The sequence below is a fragment of the Dasypus novemcinctus genome, chromosome 12 (genome assembly GCF_030445035.2).
Source record: "Dasypus novemcinctus isolate mDasNov1 chromosome 12, mDasNov1.1.hap2, whole genome shotgun sequence".
NCBI classification, from domain to species: Eukaryota; Metazoa; Chordata; class Mammalia; order Cingulata; family Dasypodidae; genus Dasypus; species Dasypus novemcinctus.
Window position 1 is genome coordinate 96,103,102 of NC_080684.1, and position 5,960 is coordinate 96,109,061.

At 45.0% G+C, this 5,960-nt stretch overlaps 1 non-coding gene across 1 annotated transcript; it reads left to right on the top strand.

The window, feature by feature from the left end:
- The first annotated feature begins 531 nt into the window (after nt 1-531).
- On the top strand, nt 532-604 carry TRNAK-UUU (transfer RNA lysine (anticodon UUU)). Its single transcript has one exon. It is a non-coding gene; the product is annotated as a tRNA-Lys (tRNA).
- The last annotated feature ends 5,356 nt before the right edge of the window (nt 605-5,960 follow it).

Here is a 5,960-nt window from a genome sequence, read left to right on the forward strand (position 1 = left end):
TTTTTCTGTGTCTGATTGTCTTTTCTTTAGGCAGCACTGGGAACCGATCCTGGAATCTTCTGGAGTGGGAAAGAGGTAATCATTTCCTTGTGCCACCTCAGCAACCTGGTCTGCTGCATCTCTTATTTTCTCTCCTCTGTGTCTCTTTTTGTTGCGTCATCTTGCTGCACTAGCTCTCCATGCAGGCCAGCATTCCTGTGCAGGCCAGCACTCTGCGCTGGCCAGCTTGCCTTCACTAGGAAGTCCCAGGAACCAAACTCTGGACCTCCTATATGGTAGACGAGAGCCCAGTCGTGCGAGCTACATTTGCTTCCCCTCAACGTGCCTTTCAGTGTGACTGCTAGGGCTGTCCCCAGTTACAGCAGAGGCTTTTCCAGTGGTCCACATCACATCTTTAGGCAAAATAGATGTGATAATTGGAAACAACTGGAAACAAGGGCACACAGGCTGTATAGATTCTAGGTCTACCTTCTGTCTTAAATCCACCATCCTCATTAGCCTTCCTCCTCAGAGAACAGAAACAATTTGAGAGCCTGGGTAGCTTAGTTGATAGAGCATCAGACTTTTAATCTGAGGGTCCAGGGTTTAAGTCCCTGTTCAGGCAGTTACATTTTCAAATCTTTTAAAAAAAAAGTCACCTGTCCAGTATATTTTGGGAAGCAAACTTGGCCCAATGGACAGGGTGTCCACCTACCACATGGGAGGTCCATGGTTCAAACCCCGGGCCTCCTTGACCCATGTGGAGCTGGCCCATGTGCAGTGCTGATGCGTGCAAGGAGTGCCCTGCCATGCAGGAGTCCCCCCACGTAAGGGAGCCCCACACGCAAGGAGTGCACCCCGTAAGGAGAGCCGCCCAGCACGAAAGAAAGTGCAGCCTGCCCAAGAATGGCGCCACACACACAGAGAGCTGACGCAGCAAGATGACGTCAGCAAAAAGAGATGCAGATTCCTGGTGCTGCTGATAGGGATAGAAGTGGTCACAGAGGAACACACAGCAAATGGACGTAGAGAGCAGACAACTTGGGAGGGGGGTGAAGGGGAGAGAAATAAAAAAATAAATAAATCTTAAAAAAAAAAGAAAAAAAAAAAGAAACAATTCGAAAGGTGTCTCCAACAAACCCAGGACTATATTTAATTCCCCAATTACCTTTCAAATAGGACCTTCACAAGGCGCTTCTTAATTTTGATTAGTTCCCTCTACCCCAATTTACCTTCTGGAAAGAGATTTCCTTGGATTATTTCAAGCACAAATATATTTCTCCCAAAAGTGGGAAATTAATTTGGAGTTCTTAGAATTAAATTCAACAGACCAGGATAAAGAATTAAGTCCCATACGTATTCCTGTCCTTTCAATCAAAGAAATAAAATTTAAAAGCCACCTGGTTTTAGACACTATTCCAGTAACCCACATTCGTTCTGTCCCATCTATCCCTGCCTTCAGGGCCTCCTCTGGGACCTGAAAGGAATCCAACGCATTCTAAATTTCCCTCCTTCCAAGACTTAATGGCAATTATGAAATTTTTCAGGCAGGATATTATAGAAATCGGAATCCTAATTTTCATTGATGGCTCAACATTTATATGCCTTGTTTAAACAAATTGAGTCCCTTATTTGGGGTATAGCTAGTCAAAACCCTTTTCATGAAATGAAACATTGTTTGCTTACCACTCCTGCTCTGGGACACCTTAATTACTTTTCTTTCATTTACTAAAGAATTTTTGGAAGGTCAGCTATGGGCCAGGCTCTATACTAGGTGTTGTGAAAACCACAGTTACCCAGATCACCTGGAGGCTATGGTTACAGAAAAGGCAGACATCAATGAGATAATGACATATATATATAGTTATATATCAGCCTGATAAATAAAATCTAGTAAGCCCAACTGGAGATGCCCCATGCAAAGACACTTGTCAGCAAAAATATAATCTAAGTAAGTTTCTATGTCCTGTATGTGCCAAGCTTGTCAAGAAAAGAAAAGAATTTCAATCAGCCCATCAACTAGCACAACACCCTATTCTAATGCGAGCTAATTTCCTCATTGCTAAGCAACCACCCGTGCTAACCATGTTAGGAAATGCTTTACCCAATGAAGATTTCCTCCCAATGCACCCCCTTGTTCTGTCTATAAAGCCTGTAGCTCTCTTTGTTCAGCAGAATTCCCCTCTACCTCCTGGTGATCGAAATCTTCCCCAGTTCATCAATTGTTTCAGTAAAACTCTGAGATCTAACCAAATTTTGCCCAAGTGTTCATTTTCATTTTATTTTATTTTTTTAGAAGCTTTTTTAAAAAAAGATTTATTTTTATTTATTTCTCTCCCCTTCCTGCCCTCAGCCCAGTTGTCTGTTCTCTGTGTCCATTTGCTGTGTGCTCCTCTGTGTCGACTTCTATTCTTGTCAATGGCATGGGAATCTGTGTCTCTTTTTGTTGCGTCATCTTGTTGTGTCAGCTCTCCATGTGTGCGGCACCATTCCTGGGCAGGCTGCACTTTCTTTCGCGCTGGGCGGCTCTCCTTATGGGGCACACTCCTTGCACGTGGGGCTCCCCTACACAGGGGACACCCCTATGTGGGGGCACCCCTGCATGGCACGGCAGGGCACAGCACTCCTTGCGCGCATCAGCACTGCGCATGGGCAGCTCACCACACAGTCAGGGGGCCCGGGGTTTGAACCGGGGACCTCCCATGTGGTAGGCGGACACCCTACCTGTTGAGTCAAGCCGCTCCCCCAAGTTTTTACTTAACAACACACACCCGCACACTCAAACACCATGGCAGGAGTGCTCTGAAGCCAGCAAAGGTCATTAAAGCCTCTAAAGGGGCCTGGGACTCAGAAGGAAGGCGCCAGGCAGTAAGGGCGGATGGCTCCGTCCTGTTCTCTGGGGCGGTCCTTGCGTGGGTTGTCAGGGCACGCTGGGGGGAGTTTCAGGGGAGAAAGCGAGAGCGTGGGTTGGCGATCCAGCAGGAAGGAGCTCCTTTCGGTGCTCCTGAGCAGCTCCTCAAGGAAGCCCTGGAGGCAGTAGGCTCTTCTGAGAGAAGCTTCGCACTGAAATCATAAGGCCAGGAGGCATTAACTGGGTGGAGAGGCAGGAGCAGTTTGATAAAAAGGTTTCCCGGCAAGGAAGAGAGCACGTGCAAAGGGCACAGGCTGGGAGCAGCTCCCCTGTGATAGGCGGATGCTCTGTCAGTTGAGCCAAATCTGCTTCCCTACTTTGTTTTGTTTTGCTTTTTTCCTCCATTCCCCACCCTGATCTCTTGCTCTACTACTCTGTCATTGTTTTGTTTTGTTTTCTGTCTCCATGAATTTGTTCGCCTTGTCATTTTTTTCATTTTTAAAGAAGTTTTAGATTACAATAGGGAATTCCCATATACCCTGACACCCCCCACCCCCCATATTTTCCCCCATTAACAACATCTTTCATTAGTGTGGTACATTTGTTACAATTGATAAATACAGTGTGAAGCATTGCTACTAAGTATGGTTAATAGTTTACATTATGGTTTATACTTCGCACCACACAATTTTATAAGTTTTGACAAAATGTGTAATGGCCTGTATCTGTCATTGCAATATCACGCAGAACAATTCCAATGTCCCCCAAATGCCCCATGATACACCTATTCTTCCCTCTCCCTCCCCTCAGAACCTCTGGTGACCACTATCTTTATTATCAATGTTGCAAGTTCTTCCATTACTGGACAATAATGTCTATGTTGGTCCGTAGTTGCATTCCCCCTTATGTTTGTTCATTCCTCAGTCTTGAAGATTTGGGGATGGTGATGTCCACTCTGCTTCTGACTGAGAGGGGGCTTAGATCTCATGGGACAGATGGATCTTTTGTGTCTTCCTTATGGTTGTAGAAGTTTTCTGTTTTTTTTGGGGATGGGCATTATCCATCACTATCATTTGTTTTGTTTTGTTTTTTCAGGTTTTTTTAATGGTTTGATATTTTATTTTTAACATGTAGGTTGTTTTTATATATCCTTATTTTTTTTGTCTTTTTTTTTTAATGTTACATTAAAAAAATATGCAGTCCCTATATACCCCCCACCCTCCTCCCCCCACTCCTCCCCCCATAACAACAACCTCCTCCATCGTCATGAGACATTCATTACATTTGGTGAATACATTTCTGAGCACTGCTGCACCTCATGGTCAATGGTCCACACCATAGCCCACACTCTCCCACAGTCCACCCAGTGGGCCATGGGAGGACCTACAATGTCTGGTAACTGTCCCTGCAGCACCACCCAGGACAACTCCAACCCCCGAAAATGCCCCCACATCACATCTCTTCCTCCTACTCCCTACCCCCAGCAGCCACCATGGCCACTTTCTCCACACCAATGCCACATTTTTTTCGATTACTAATCACAATAGTTCATGAATAGAATATCAGTAAGTTCACTCTAATTCATACTCTATTCCTCCTTCCTGTGGACCTTGGCTTGGTTGTGTCCACTCCACATCTATATCAAGAGGGGGCTTAGATTCCACATGGATGCTGGATGCAATCCTCCTGCTTTCAGTTGTAGGCACTCTTGGCTCCCTGGTGTGGTGGTTGACCTTCTTCACCTCCATGTTAGCTGAGTGGGGTAAGTCCAACAAACCAAAGTGTAGGAGCTGTACTGGATACATATACAAAATTTTTTTTGAATCATACGATATGTTACACAATATATTTGGCTCATGGTAATGCAATCATACAGTATTAATCCTTTTGTGTCTGGCTTGCTTCGCTCAACATAATGTCCTCCGGGTTCATCCAGGTTGTCATATACTTTACAACTTCATTTCTTCTGCCTAATATTCCATCATGTGACTACACCACTGTTTGTTTACTCATTCATCAGTTGATGGACACCTGGGTTGTTTCCAACTTTTGGCGATCATGTATTATGCCACTATGAACATCGGTGTGCAGATGTCTGTTTGTGTCACTGCTCTCAGTTCTTCTGTGTATATACCCAGTAGTGATATTGCAGGGTCACGTGGCAAGTCTATATTCAGCTCCTTTAGGAACTGCCAAACAGTCCTCCACCATAGCTGTACCATTCTGCACTCCCACCAACAGTGCATAAGTGTTCCTATCTCTCCACATCCTCTCCAACACTTGCAGTTCTCTGTCTTTTTAATAATGGCCATTCTGATAGGTGTGAAATGATATCTCATTGCAGTTGTGATTTCCATTTCCCTAATCATTAGTGATGTTGAGCATTTTTTCTTTCTTTCTTTTTTTTTTTTTTTGCCATTTGTATTTCTTCTTTGAACAAATGTCTGTTCAAGTCTTTCGCCCATTTTTAAATTGGGTCCTTTTTGTTGTTGTTGCTGAGTTGCAACATCTCTTTATATATCCTGGATAATAAACTCTTACCTGACAGGTGATTTCCAAATATTTTTTCCCATTGAGCCAACTCAATGGGAAAAAAATCTTTTTTTTTTTAAGATTTATTTATTTATCCTCCCCCCCCTCCCATGTCTTCTCTCTATGTCCATTTGCTGTGTATTCTTCTGTGCCTGCTTGTATTCTCATTAGGCAGCTCCAGGAACTGATCCTGGGACCTTCCAGAGTGGGAGAGAGGCAATCATTCTCTTCAGGCACCTTAGCTCTCTGTTCTGCTACATCTCTTATTGTCTCTTCTCTGTGTCTCTTTTTTTTTTTTTTTTAAGATTTATTTATTTCTCTCCCCTTCTCCCCCCCTGCCCCAGTTGTCTGCTCTCTGTGTCCATCCACTGTGTGTTCTTCCTTGCCCGCTTCTGTTGTCAGAGGCAGGGCAATCCGTGTCCCTTTCTGTTGCATCATCTTGCTGCGTCAGCTCTCCATGTGTGTGGCGCCACTCCTGGGCAGGCTGTACTTTCTTTTGCGCTGGGCGGCTCTCCCGACGGGGCGCACTCCTAGCGTGTGGGGCTCCCCCCTGCAGGGACACCCCCTCGTAGCACGGCACTCCCCGCGCGCATCAGCA